This window comes from Helianthus annuus, chromosome 9 (assembly GCF_002127325.2).
Source record: "Helianthus annuus cultivar XRQ/B chromosome 9, HanXRQr2.0-SUNRISE, whole genome shotgun sequence".
Lineage (NCBI taxonomy): Eukaryota > Viridiplantae > Streptophyta > Magnoliopsida > Asterales > Asteraceae > Helianthus > Helianthus annuus.
In genome coordinates this window covers 148,080,698-148,096,789 of record NC_035441.2, presented here as the reverse complement: position 1 = coordinate 148,096,789, position 16,092 = coordinate 148,080,698, and positions in this window count along the sequence as shown.

Sequence of the window (16,092 nt, the reverse complement as noted above, 5' to 3'; positions counted from 1 at the left end):
AATAACATAACAATAGAATAATAGATTATGTTATTATCAAAAGGTGGCATTAGCGTCACCCTTCGGGGAAGTTTGGTTCCATCATCATCAGTCCCTTTGGTTTGGTTTGGTTTGGTTTGGTTCACAAATCACAGTGATTGCTTTGCTGCTATTGTTGGTTCAAATTCAAATGAAGACGACGACCTCATGGATAGAAGAAGATGTGGAACTACAATGGACACTGACCCATGGGCGGACATGAGCCGTAGCACGGGCTACGGCTCAACTTTGTACCGGTAGTGTAATTTTTTTTCGATTTTTATACAAAGGACCCCTCTAAACAACTACGATGACACCTCTAAAAAAATTGTAAGCCCAAATTGCAGTTTATATAGCCCAACCCAAATCAATTTACAAGATTGTTACAAGTTACAAACCAATTGTTATTAAAGCCCAAATCAATTATAATGTTATATGTTAGCCCAAAATCGCTTATCAAAGCCAGTTATAATGTTATATGTTAGCCCAAAATCGCTGAATGGAATAAGTGATCTTACGCGTGTTATGGTTGAAACGGGAACACATAGTTCTTGTCCTTTAGTTTATCGGGTAATGAAGCTAGCTTTGCTTTTACCGGTCGCAACCGTTGAAATATGTTTTTCGAAATTGAAGCTTGTTAAGACGGATTTACGCAATTGAATGGGCCTGGAATTTTTTAACAACGCTATGGTTTGTGCGGTCGAAAAGAATTTTTTACATGAAGTAAAAGACGACGATGTGATAGAACGACTTCAAGCTATGAAAAAAGAAAATGACAAATCTATTAAGTATTTGTTTTACTTTATTTATTTATTTATTGTCGTTTTTTTTATATTGTATGATTGCACGGTGAAATTTTTTTGGGATATCCCTGAGTTAATGTTCTAGTTCCGCCAGTGACTGACCGACCCTACATGATCTACATACAATACAATGGATGATCGATCTCATATGGGATAGGTTTCCACCATGGTCTCCCCCACCCATATCAAGGGCTCACGACACGATACCCCATGCTTAGACTTGATTAGTAAAGTGTTTCGCCGGATAGGCTGCTAATTCCCGTTAGCGAGCTCTTGGGGTCAGGATGTGGGCCGCTGGTATCATCGTCTTATGGGATGTGGGTCCAAGTTTGCTAATTAATTAGACATGAACCAAAAGAGTTGTATATTTGGTTTATGAGAGTGAGACATGGCTAGAAAGCCTAAGTTTCCTATAAAGTCTAGGAAACAATAGGGAGGTGATATGTGGCTTTTAGTTTTTTTATTCAAAAGGGCATGATGGTAATTTGATTATTAATTTAATTTTGGAATATTATATATCCTAAACTAACTATCCAGATATTTATGGAAACGTATATCTCTTTGACAATTTCAAATCATTACGATTTCAAAAGGGCAATTACTTTAAATTACGAAGTTCAAATCATTAACAATTTCTTCACGTTGTGTTTTATCAGTTGTTGGGTTCATCTCAATGTGTTTTAGCAGCTACTAGTTTCAGTTACTGTTTCATCGCAATGCGTTTTATCAGTTACTCGTTGATATGGTTTTTGGCATTCTTGATGTTGTGTTTTATCAGTTACTAGTTCACGTTGTGTTTTATCAGTTATTGGTTTCATCACAATGTGTTTTATCAGTTACTTTTTCATCACAATGTGTTCTATCATTTACTGGTTGATGTGATTTTGACATTCTTGATGTTGTGTTTTATCAGTTACTGGTTTCATCACAATGTGTTTTAGCAGTTACTGGTTTCAGTTACTGTTTCATCACAATGTGTTTTATCAGTTACTAGTTGATATGATTTTTGGCATTCTTGATGTTGTGTTTTATCAATTACCGGTTTCATCACAATGTGTTATACCAGTTATGATTCATGAATGGCATGTTCTTTTGTATTTTAACTACTGTTTTATCACAATGTGTTTTATCAATTACTGGTTGATGTAATTTTGGCATTCTTGATGTTGTGTTTTATCAGTTAATGGTTTCATCACAATGTGTTTTATCAGTTACTGGTTGCTATGATTTTGGCATTCTTGATGTTGTGTTTAATCAGTTACTGGTTCACGTTGTGTTTTATCAGTTGGCATTCTTGATGTTGTGTTTTAGCAGTCAGTCACTAGTTCGTCACATTGTGATTTATCGCTAAAACGCGCTACTATGAACACATCTAGATCTGATTTTATCGTTATTTTTTGTATGATTTGGTGTTTTCAAATGTGAGGGATTAGAGAGAGAAAAAAAAATTGCGACATTTTTGGATGTGGTTTTATGATTGGTAGTTATTTCCTTATTTAAAACAACTTAAATGACACATTTAGCCCAAATCAATTAAATTAGCCTATTTTAAAGACACGTACGTATATTACCAAAATGCCACCAAAATGATCTCAACCATTAAACATACTCATCTGATGGCCCAGATCGCTTCCTACACTTTCTAGGAAAAACACACTTTCCGCATGACCCCACTATGGTTTATGATACCTAGTTAGATTATTATTATGATGGTGCTTTATTTATTTAGTTAGGAAATAGTATGTTTTTCTAATTGTAACTGAGTAATGGGTATATAATCCTGATTGAGCTAAGGATCTAGGGTTGTGACATCGATTTAGTTTTTGAGTTGGTTAAAGGAAGTCATGGGTGTGTTGTCACGAATACTGTACATATAACATGAGTTGTGTTGTGTGACTAAAGAAAATACGGTAAGTGTAATCTAACACGGTAATGCTTTATTTAAAAGAAAGACATGAATCAACACGGTTATGCTTTAAATAGAAAATATTGAAAACTGCTAAAACGTTATATATTGAAAGTTGTTAAAATGTTATTATCTTATCTATACAAAAAGCAACTAAAGGTTGCGTTAAACAGATACACGCAACTAAACGTTGCCTATAACCCAACATCGTGTCTTTTCGTCAACACCAAATAACCGCATTTAACTGCCAAATGTCACAAAAACCTTCATGCGTCGTATCTCCTCCGAACAGCCACATCATCACATAAAACTCAATACAAGTATACAACCGTGGTATCTCCTATGAACAGGGACGTACCCCAACATATATATATATATATATACATAAACTCACAGGGGCGGTGGCTTTTACCGGTTATGTTCTAGGGTTTCTTTGCCATAAAATTTTCAGAAAAATAGATGAAAAGGGTAATAATTTTTCTCGGGCCTCAAGTTTACCCTTTTTTTCTGTGAATCTGCATGTACAGAATGACATTGGCTATTCCATGTTTGTTGTCTTTTTTCTATTTTGAATCACCACAATCCCATGCATGTTTGACCGTGGTTTGAAAAAAATACAAAGTGGCCTTGAATCGGATCCAGGTGACTACGCCGGTGTGGACCGGAAAAGAACTTGCCGGTAAGACCCAAAAAACGACCGTAGAAAACGAGATCTTGTCAGCGACGAAACAATAATGATCTGAGTGTACGAACCCGAGTTGGAGAAAGAACCGAGATTTCGTTACTTTTGCGTCAATTGAAATCCCCTCTAACGACCACCGGTGTTGATTTGGTTTTGGGGTTTTCTTGAGGAGAGAAAGAAAGGGTTAGGATGGAGGAGAGGAGAGAGAAAAACGTGATGTCATTGGTTGACAATCGCAGCGTGACGATGGCTCCGACGATCAGTGGGTCGAGAGAGAGAGAGAGAGAAGGAGACCCAGTGGTATTGGTATAGGGTGGCGGTGAGTAAATTGAAAGAATCAATATTTTTTTCTCAGTGATATTTCAAAAGGTAATCGTCCTCTCAGAATAAATTCTTTTGTTTTTATTTTTCATATTCTTTATGCAGTTTGTGCAGAATTTAATCGTATATTTTAATATTTAAAGTTATTTTTTATTTATTATTTTATAAATATGGTTAATTGTAATTTAAACAACTTATTATTACATTTTTTTAACTAAATTAAGCTTATGACTTTTTTTAACTAAATTAAGTTATTTTAATTAAATAGTTTCCAAACAAGCCAACCAAAATATGCTGGCTATAGGGTGTGGTCATGACCCTTATGATCATCATGACCATTCACGCCAATGCCATGTCACCCACCTCTAATCCACCATCTAAAACCAATACTCTAAGGGTGTGGTCATGATTCAAACCACTATCCTCTTATTTATTTTAATTTATCTTTGTCTAAAGATAAAAAAAAAGAAAATGATTTGTTGAAAAATGGAAAGAGCACCATGGTTGCCATGGTTTAATCCATGCAAACCATGGTGGATCATAAAGGGGGTGATGTAGCCTTCCATTCATGTTCCTACGTGACGAATCATGTCCCCACCATTACCCTCACACCATTTATTAAACCGATCCGTGAATTAGGAATTTAGTGACTGTCACGTGATATTCAAAATGGTTTGTTTTTGAAAATTGACGAGAAGTATTAATGTTTAAAAAACATTTATGTTTATTTCATTTTATTAATGAGTATGTTAAGAGTCTTTGCTCTCCTTAACCACCATTTTCCAAAATAAAACGCATTGTGTAATGTACCATGAAAAGGCCTTGACCGTGCACATTTGATATGACATGGCTGAAGAGAGGGTATCCACGACAAAGCGCAACACATTAATGATTATTTTTGTGATATTATTGGTTATTTGATTAATAGTAAAGAAACAACGCATCACACAACAATCTTTTACAAAACAACTTTTAAAATTTCTCTTAGAATAAAAATTATTATAAGCAAATAGTGCATATTATAATAACTTATTCCTAAACTAAAGAACTTTTGCATTTTATATAGTGATACTAATGACTTTTGTAATAAACATTCCGCCGCAACGCGCGGGTAACGTCAACTCGTATATTACAAGGTGTTGTTATTTTATGTCCTAATATTCAATTCAATATGTTATTTATATCCAATATTCATTCAATACGTTATTTATTTCTAATATTCGTTTTTCTATTTTTTTATGAGGATTGGGTTGTTTTGCTTGTTACTGGGCTTCATATTTGGGCTTAAGTTTGGCGTGCAAAGGAAGTTGTCTGTCCTGTTATAAGGCGGTGTTTTGGAGTCTTCGTAGATATCTCTGACATCCTTAATCGCTCTCAATTGTCTTCAGTTTCTCAGCTTTCATCAGTCTCTCTAGACCGTTCGGAGGTTCTCCAATCATCGTGTTCGAGAGTTATTTGCTGAGATCGTGTTGTTCAACACTTAATGTAGATCATCAGTTGATGATTCTGCGGTGTTTGAATCTGTTCGGCTTTGTGCAGAATCAGTTTTGCTGCAATACTTGAAGTCTGTTTACGTAACTGTGCAGAAACGATCTGCCTGCTGTGTCCGAGCTTGTTCACGGCACTGTGTAGAATTGATTTGTTTGCTATGTCTAAATCTGTTAAGGCAGTTGTACAAGACTGATTTATATCTATATATAGTTTTATGTTTGATATCGTGTTTTGACATGGTATCAGAGCACAAGGTGCTCTTGGTGATATCGTTTTCCGCTGTAATCGACGGCTTTATCTTAGATTCTGTTGGTGGTAATCGGAGTCTTGGCAGTTCCGGTTGGCTCAACCGACTCCAGATTTGGTGATTTCTTTCTCTTGGTGTTCGTGCCGCTACGGTAATTAAAAACCTAATTTTTGGGGTTTTCTGGTGTTCTTGAAGAAGGGTCTTGTTGGTCTCTTTTATAGGGCAAACCAACAGAACTTGTGCTTTTGTCTTCTGATCAAGTGATTGTAACCTTAAGTGAAGGTTACAAGCCTGATTTGCTGGAGTTATATGCACCCCTATGAGACCGTTCTATCTTTCTCTTATTTTATTGTTTTTTTTTCTTTCTTTCTGTCATCACTGATTCGTTGTGTCTAGGCATATTGATACCGGATTTAGTTAAGACCGGTTTGATTATTGGGATACAGAGAGGGTCCACTCTGTTGCATTCGTTTTTGGTCAGTCTGTTTCTAATTGTTATTCTATCTGCTATACGTGTGGTTTCCTGTTTACACTATTTGTGCTATTCTACTTGATCTTTTTTTTATTTGCTCACTATGATTGGTGATGATGTTGTGATTACTACTGATACTATGACATCCTCTAGTGCTACTCTGGTTAGCAAGATTGATGCTGGTGATCCATTGTTTCTTCATCCTAGTGACTCTGCTAATTTGTCTATAGTTAGTGTGAAACTTAAAGGGTCAGAAAACTATAGGGTTTGGTCAAATGCTATGTATCTTGCTTTACAGGTTAAGAATAAAATAGGGTTTGTCGATGGTACTTGTCTTAGGTCTAAAACTGATGAGGTTTCGGGTAGACAGTGGGATAGATGCAACTCTATTGTGCTTACTTGGATTCTTAACTCTGTGTCTGAGGAATTATATCTTGGTCTTGTTTACTCTAGAATTGCTTCTGATGTTTGGAAAGATTTAAAGGAAACTTATGATAAAATTGATGGATTTGTTGTGTTTAATTTGTATCAAAAGATCAACGCTTTTAGTCAAAATGGCATGCCTGTTTCTGAATATTATCATAAGTTGAATTGTATGTGGAAGCAATTAGATAAGTTACTTGCTTTACCTGCTTGTTCTTGTGATGCATCTAAACAGTTTAATGATTTTAATCATCTTATAAAACTGATGCAGTTCTTAATGGGTCTTGATAGTTCATATCAGTCTGTGAGAACAAATTTGTTAACCAGAGAAACTCTTCCTTCTGTGAAGGATGCTTTTTCAATTATCTCTAGAGAAGAGTCTCATCTTTATTCAAAAAACTTTTCTGATAAAAACCCTAACAGTGCTGTTGGTTTTGCTGTTAAAACTAATCAAACTATTGAGTCAAAGAAAAAGGGGTTTAGAACTCCTAATCCTAATCTTAAATGTTCTCATTGCAATAAGACTGGTCATACTATCGAGAAGTGTTTTGAACTTGTTGGCTATCCATCTTGGATGAAGTCAAAACCTGGTGGGAACAAGGGTAACAAGGTTAGTAATAATGTTACTATTGATACTACTGATACCTCTTCTGTTGTGAGTTCTCTAACAAATGTTCAGATTGCCCAGCTGCTTAGTCTCTTGAATGATAAGTCTAAAGGTGATTCTCAGGGTAGTAGTTTTGCTGGTATGTGTGCTAATTCTGTTTGTCTGAATAGCTTTATTAATGTGTCATCCAAACCTACTTGTGATTTTAAACTTGTCTACTGTTTTTCAAACTTTGTTGAAAATGGAAAAAAGGTTGGATGGATAATTGATTCTGGTGCTAACCAACATATGGTAATGACTGATGATTGTCTTATTAATCAAAAGGATGTCACTGAATTTAATATCAAAGTTAAACACCCTAATGGCACTAGTGCCTTGGTAACTAAAATTGGTGATAAAAACCTAAGTGACAAGGTCATTCTTTATGATGTGTTTGTTGTGCCTTATTACTGTGTCAACTTGATTTCTGTTCATAAACTTGCTAGAGATTGTAAGCTTATTGTTTCTTTTGATTAACATAACTGCTATATTTAGGATTCTCAAACAAAGAAAGTCCAGGTGACTGGTAATCAGGTTGATGGTCTGTACTTCTGTGGTAGTTGGTTTCAAATTAGGTGTGTAACGCTAATTGTGATGTTAATCTTTGGCATGCTAGGCTAGGACATCCTGTTGAACCTGTTTTGCAAGTTTCGAAAAATGATTTGAATATTAAAGATGGTGTTAAATTAGATCCTTGTGAAGTTTGTCATAGAGCTAAACAGCATAGGGAACCTTTCCCTTTAAGTGATCATAAATCTAAGTTGTTAGGTGATATTATTCATCTTGGTATTTGGGGTCCCTATAGGGTACAAAGTAGGGATGGTTTTAGGTATTTCCTTACTGTTGTAGATGATTTTACTAGAGCTGTATGGGTATATCTCATGAAGTCAAAAGATGAAGTTTTTTACTATGTTAAAGGTTTTCATAATATGCTTAAAACTCAGTTTAATAAAATAGTTATGGTATTCAGGAGTGACAATGGTACTGAATTCGTAAATAAACAAATGAGTGTTTTTTGTTATGAAAATGGAATTATACATCAAACTTCATGTGTTCATAGGCACTTGTTGAATGTGGCTAGAGCTTTACTTTTTCAAGGTGGTTGAAAGAAAACATAGGCACTTGTTGAATGTGGCTAGAGCTTTACTTTTTCAAGGTGGTTTTCCACTTAAGTTTTGGTCTAAATGCGTTCTAACAACTACTTATTTAATTAATAGGATTCCTTCATCAGTTTTGAATGAGAAGTCTCCATATGATATAGTGTTTAGTTTTGCTCCTGTGTTGAGTCAACTTAAGGTTATAGGGTGTCTTTGTTTCAGCACTGTGTTAAACAATTCTGATCAGTTTAACATACATGCTGAAAAATGTGTTTTGATTGGATATTCAAATGAAAAAAAAAAAGGTATAAACTTTGGAATCTTGATCAAGGAATGATGTTTTATTCTAGGGATGTTAGGTTTTACGAAACCATATCTCCTTTTAAAGAAAAGAAAATGTCTCTTGATCATGATACTCCTTCTGAAGTTAATACCTTAAATTTCTTTAATTTATCTGATTTAAACTTTACTCAAAGCCCTAATGTTGACCCAACTCCCAATGATGAACATATGAATAATCCTATTTCTGATCATGGGTCTGAGCAGTCCAATATTGAATCCATTGACACTTTAGGTAAGGCTGATTCTCAGCAACCAAGTGTCACTGATGAAAGTATGGACAGGGCTGAGTATGATAATGAAATTGAGGATATTTTCAATAACTCTGAGGGAGATAATGTTGGTCAAACCAATACTGTTCCTAGGAGATCTTCCAGAAATATCAAATTTCCTTCTAAGCTTGATGATTTTGTTATTGAAGGAAAAGTTAAATATGTTCTTGAAAATGTGTTGACTTATGCAAATCTTTCTCCTGATAACTTGTGTTTTGCTTTTGTGCTTAATAAAAGTGTAGAACCAAAAAATTATATTGAGGCTAAAACTGACACTAATTGGGTCAATGCTATGAATGAGGAATTGGAAGCATTGCATAGAAATAGTACATAGGACATTGTTGATTTGCCTCCTACTAGAAAACCTATAGGATGCAAATGGGTCTATAAAATTAAGTACAAAGCTTCAGGAGAAATGAAAGGTATAAGGCTCGACTTGTAGCCAAAGGTTTTAGTCAAAAGGAGGGTATAGATTTTTTTGATACTTTTTCTCCTGTAGTTAAGATGGTAACTGTCAGGTGTGTTTTAACTTTAGCTGTGCATAATGGTTGGGATTTATTTCAATTTGATATAAACAATGTTTTCTTGTATGATAATTTGAATGAAGAAGTTTATATGACATTACCTGACGGTTATAATGCTAAGTCTGAAAACAAGGTTTATAAGCTTAACAAGTCTCTTTATGGGCTGAAACAGGCCCCTAGAATGTAGAATGAAAAACTTGTTGATGTGCTTACTGAACTTGGTTTTAAACAAAGTAAGTGTGACTATTCCATGTTTGTTAAAACAAGTGACTCTGTATCTATAGTTCTGCTTGTATATGTGGATGATATTGTCATTACTAGTAGTTGTTCAAAAGAAATTACTAAAATTAAGTCTTTACTTAAATCTAAATTCTTAATCAAAGATTTAGGTTTATTAAAATATGAGTGAATTGCAAGGACGTCACACCCTGATTTCCACGTGTCTCACCGGTGGGCCCGGTGGAGGATTACCGTGACGTAGTTGGCAACAATATAGTCAAACCACACAATATATGAATGCACAGCGGAAGCATAAAGATAAATATATTTCAACCATCTTTGTAATATCAATGTATTACGAATAGTCGAAATGTATCCACAGGGGATCAAAAATAATAATATAAGTATTGTTCAACAGATGTAGGCATCTTAAGCTTGCGAGACTCTTTATTGATGCTAAGGAGAAATATCCAGCCAATTACGCTTAGTACCTGCATTTAATCTTTTTGGGAAAATACGTCAGTTTACACTGGTAAATACATTCAATCGACACTTTTGTAAAAGGTTTAATAAAAATTGATTTGAATGCACAAGGCACAAACTCTTTATAACTTGGGAGAATTATTTAAATTTATAATCTTGTGAACGTATTACATGTTCCTTATGCGTTCAGTAGCCCGGACGTACCGGGTTAAAGATCAATAGACACACCACATCAACTATTTATGCACTGACGAGTGTACGCCTACACTCCGTGCTTAGGTCGTGGCCATTTCGTAAAATGCTGCCAGGGATATCCGGGACATGGTCATTAACCCCCCAAAGGCTTTTAAGTAAACAAGACTGTTTAAACGAGCCGATCAAATTATTCAATTAACCACCAAACGATGGAAGATTTGATGCCCGATCAAGCAGTATTTTATATACCGTAACCCAAGCCCGTATAACGGAAAATAAGTTAAAAGTATTTACCTTTGCAAATATTAATCCTTAATCAAATAACTGCAAATATCTTTTACTGGTCTCCTATTCTGGAACGAAGGTTTAAAATAACCTATTAGAATCCTAACGGGTCTTTAATTTAGCCTTAGCTTAGACCGGTCAGTTTCAAAGGATAATTACGGTTTAATCGCGTGAAAGGCGAAAACCGGGAAATGGAATGTGATTTGGACCCAACAAGTTTTAAGACTTGTTTTATAGGGGTAACATAATCACACTCTGGAATTTGAGGTCAAAACATTAAGGTTTGACCCGTTTCAGCTAGTTTATGTAAACTAGTTACATAAGCCGAACCGTGCGCGCATAAGGCGTAACGGGTAACCGTAAGAGTCCTACACAAGCTTCCTAAGTCAATATGCTTTAAAGAGGTTGTGGTATCAGTAGGATACCTTCCGTAATGCCTGTAACGAGTTTAAATCCATTATATGCTCTGTAGGGGTATTTCGGTCATTTTAAAGATTATAAAAGAGGTTTCTGAGTTCTATAGGAAATCTGAGTTTCCCGAACAGTTAATAAAGTCCAAAATACTCTATTTATTATTTAAAATCAGTAGCAACTGGAATCGGGTCGAAAGACCTTGTAGAACTCAAGTTATGCTCGAAAAGGGTATATTCGGTATTTACCAAACCGATGCCATAACCGCGGGTTATGAGCAGGTTAAAAATCATTAAAAATCTTCAAAAATCTCCAAATATTATTTTACATCAGTGGGTAAAAGGTTGGGTGCCGAAATTTAGGTTTAGATAGGCGTTATGCTAATTGCGCCATTTAATTACTAAAGTTTTTGTAATTGCGCTATTTAGCATAACTCCCATTCTAGACCTCGGATTGACGTGAAATTTTAGGGACATGCTTAGAAATCAGTAACTAAGATTATTGTCCTTTCATATGTCCAAAATTCTCGTTTTAAAGTGAAAAGGGCGTTACGGTCAACTTTTAAGCATTTAACGGAAATATGTTAAAGACTTGGACAAACAACGAACCGGTCACAGAGGGTTATACCATCATGTAACCTGGTCCTAAGAGAGTCCTAAGGCATATCTAAATCATACCATAACGGATCAGAACTGAAGTCAAAGCAAAAGTCAAAGTTTTGCGACTTTCGGTTCCGAACCGGGTCAAAACAGTAAATGGTCGGATCAAACAAGCTTAGACTAGCTAATATACTTATTATCATGTTATATGAGTGTTAAAAATAGGTTACACACCCTCTACATTACTGATTATGCATAAGATCGTAAAATAGCATTCTGTTGACTTTTTCTAAGCAAGTTTGACTCGACATTCGGACTAGTTAGAGTGGGAATCAGAGGGTGCCCTTTTACGGGTTTAAAGCCCACATGATTACCAACATATAACTACCTTTGATTCGACAAACCACTGGACCATTTGTGATTTATCGTAAAGTCAATCGTTAATTACGACGGATTGACTTTTAAGCTAAAACTATGGAAAACTAAGCCACGAAGGGTTAGGCATACTTACAGAAGCTTGGTGCACGACCAGAGATGTTAGAAGAATGCTTTAGAGCTTCAGGGATGATCAAGAAAGCAGGTTTGAGGTGTGTTGAACAATGGTGCACTACATTGCCTTTTATAGTGAAAAATGGTGCACAAGATCATTACAACTCAACCTATAATTGCTCATGGATGATCAGCAGCTGTCCCTGAGTGTTAGGGGACATGTAGGGGGCGCCCATGCTTCAATTAATGCATCCAAGGTCGGTTACAAGCTCAAACAATGAATCTGTGATGTTTTCTGCATCTGGCACCTCAACGCGGCCCGCTTTAAGGATCAGGTTAGGCTCACGCGGGCCGCCTGAATCCTTATGTCAGGAACCGTATCTTTATATGGCGCGCGGCCCGCATTAGCTCACTCGTTTCATTAACGCGGCCCGCCTGAGGCTTGATTTCCAAGATTTTCAAATCTTTTGTAATCATTGACCTGACCTTTCGGTTTCGAAGGGGTAACTTTGCGATTTGGGCCTCGATTATTTACAAATAAGGGCCTCGTGACTTTTACCCGTGCCGTTAAGTCCCCGGTTAGTTTAATTACTATCCGAAAAGCCTTAACTTTTATTGTTGACGCTTTTGATCCCTCGCATACGAAATTGATCATAACTTTCTCGTTTTAAAACGGAACTTTGTGAAATTTATATCGTACATTCTAGTGAGCGTAATTTACTTGTTACAAAGTCTCAGGTTCGTCAAAGGGTCACTCAGAGGTATAAATTAAACATGTTGACACATTTAACCCCTGTAGTTTGTAATCTCTCACTTTCTTCCGCATTTCGCTCCGTACGATCCATGATTTATTCATTTGAAGGCACGAGCATCATTTAGGGTTACTGTATAGTATATATATCCCTCGTTGACATTTTTAACCCTCGAATTTACATACTTTCAAGGTTTGTCAATTTTAGTCCTTTATTTAGTATTTAATACCACGAACACATTATTGGACACAAAATTTCGAGGTGTCACAAAGGATTGTCCTTTATCTTTATACCCATTTGCAGGCGCTGTCCTTTATGTTTAAAATTGACAAGTTTTGTACTTTATGTTTTCAAATCATGCACGTTTTGTCCTTTAGCCCTAACCCAGTTAGATTTTTCTGTCAAATCTGGTCATGTGCAATTCACATAAGGGTAAAATTGTCTTTTCACCCTATTCTTTAAAAATACATAAAAAAGAAAAAAATATATATATATATCATAACAAACCCCTAATGTGCATTGCCAGATAATCTATTCATTCTTATTCTTGTGTATTGTATCCAATTGTTCAGATTCTCTCTCTCTCTAACAATGATGAATTACCGGAGGCTTGAACCAAAATCACAAGCCGAACCATCAGAAGAAGCGGCTAACAAACCACCCACAAAACCAAAATCGAAGCTAAAACTCCTCCTCCTCGTCATCGAAATCATCCTCATTGTGGCATCGGCGGTGTCGGTGGCACTGGCAGTAACGCTCCGACCAAAGTCGTCCGGGGGATCTGGTTCAATGATCCGACCGAAACCGACGAAAGCCATTTCGCGGGTGTGCAGCCGTACACTGTACCACGACCTGTGCGTGAACTCGTTTCTGGATTTCCCGGGTTCACTGAGCGCCACGGATAAAGACCTGGTTCATATTTCGGTGAAAATGTCGCTCCGGCACGTGAGAAAGGCTTTGTATACTTCTACTGATTTTAATAATATGGAGATGAGTACAGGCTGTCCTTTTATATGTAATTTTTAAAGAACAGGTTGAAAAGACAATTTTACCCTTATGTGCATTGCATATGACCAGATTTGATAGAAAAATCTAACTGGGTTAGGGTTAAAGGACAAAACGTGTATAATTTGAAAACATAAAGTACAAAACTCGTCAATTTTAAACATAAAGGACAGCGCCTGCAAATGGGTATAAAGATAAAGGACAATCCTTGCAATTCACTCTTAAAATATTTTCTTGGTATTGAAGTTTTGAAAACTACTGATGGATTGTGTTTGTCTCAAAGAAAGTATTGTCTTGATTTACTTTCTGAATTTGGGATGACTGGGTGTAAACCTGTAAGCAATCCTATTGAAGCTAATCACGTTTTAACTCATTTGTGTGAGAAAGATAATCAACCTTTGCATAACATTTCTGTTTATCAGAAATTAGTTGGCAAGTTGATATATCTTTCTCACACAAGACCTGATATAGCTTATTTTATTCATTACTTGAGTCAGTTTATGCATTCTCCAACTAGTGCTCTTTTTAAGATTGCGTTAAGATTTTTAAGGTATCTTAAAGGGTCTCCTGGAAAGGGTATTTTATTTAAAAAGGGTAGTGAGTTGGACTTAAAAGTTTTTGTTGATTCGGACTGGGGAAAATGTATGAACACTAGGAAGTCAATAACTGGTTTCTGTGTTTTTTTGGGTGGTTCTTTGGTCTCATGGAAGAGTAAAAAAGCAGTCTACTATATCGCGATCCTCCGCTGAAGCAGAATATCGTTCTATGTGTGCTGCGATATGTGAAGTTATTTGGCTTCTAAATGTTTTAAAAGAGTTACAGGTGGACATTAAACTTCATTGTGATAATACAGCAGCTATATCTATCACGGCAAATCCTGTTTTTCATGAACGAACAAAACACTTTGAAATTGATCTCTTCTTTTTAAGAGAAAATTACTAAGGTTGTCATGCGAACTGTGGGAGTTTCATCCGAGGAACAAACGGCTAATGTTTTCACCAAAGGCTTGTTGGTTCACTCTCATGAAAAGGTTTGTAAAAGTTTGGGTATGTTTGATTGTTTTACATATTGAATTGAGGAGGGGTGTTAAAATTTTATGTCCTAATATTCAATTCAATATGTTATTTATATCCAATATTCATTCAATATGTTATTTATATCCAATATTCATTCAATATGTTATTTATTTCTAATATTCGTTTTTTATTTTTTTCTTATGAGGATTGGGCTGTTTTGTTTGTTTTTTGAGCTTCATATTTCGGCTTAAGTTTGGCGTGCAAAGGAAGTTGTCTGTCCTGTTATAAGGCAGTGTTTTGGAGTCTTTGTAGATATCTCTGGCATCCTTAATAGCTCTCAATTGTCTTCAGTTTCTCTGCTTTCCTCAGTCTCTCTAGACCGTTCGGAGGTTCTCCAATCATCATGTTCGGGAGTTATTTGCTGAGATCGTGTTGTTCAACACTTAACGCAGATCATCAGTTGATGATTCTGCGGTGTTTGAATTTGTTCGGCTCTGTGCAGAATCAGTTTTGCTGCAATACTTGAAGTCTGTTTACGTAACTGTGCAGAAACGATCTATCTGCTGTGTCCGAGCTTGTTCACGGCACTGTGCAGAATTGATTTGTTTGCTGTGCCTAAATCTATTAAGGCAGTTGTACAAGACTGATTTATATATATATATATATATGTATAGAGGAAGGTTAACGTACATTACGGCTTAACGTACATCACGTACGACAGGTAATTACGCACGTTCATTTTAAAATCACGCACATTATAACTCAAAAATCCAAAATCACGCATGTTGAAACACAATAATCACGCATATAGAAAACATTAATCACGCATGTTATCGTACGTGAAGTACGTTAAGCCATAATGTACGATATACTTTTTCTATATATATATATATATATATGTATATAGTTTTATGCTTGATATCGTGTTTTGACAGGTGTTAACATGTTATATATTGAAAGTTGTTAAAACGTTATATACGAAAGTTGTTTATAGGCCAAACCAGATGATAGCAATCAGTTCGGTAACGGCTATGAAATTAAAACTCTAAGTAAAACAGATAGATCTAACAGTCTCTTGTGATACAGACACACCACACAAGAAATCGATTAGGGCAAACTAAACGAGAATCAAGATACAGATACACCACTTGATTCTAATCTAGGCTCCAAGAACACCATTCAAGTTGCCACACTTGAACTAGCATGGAAGAATTAATTACTCTCAAAATCCATTGAGAAAATTAACACACAAATTTCAAACTCATAAAAAACTGCCTGCATTTCATTTAACTTGCGATACATATAGATGCAAAAGAAACCCACCCACGTTTCCTTACATATAGGAAATTGAATAACTTACTTGAAAACAAAATAAAACAAAACTAACAAATAAATAA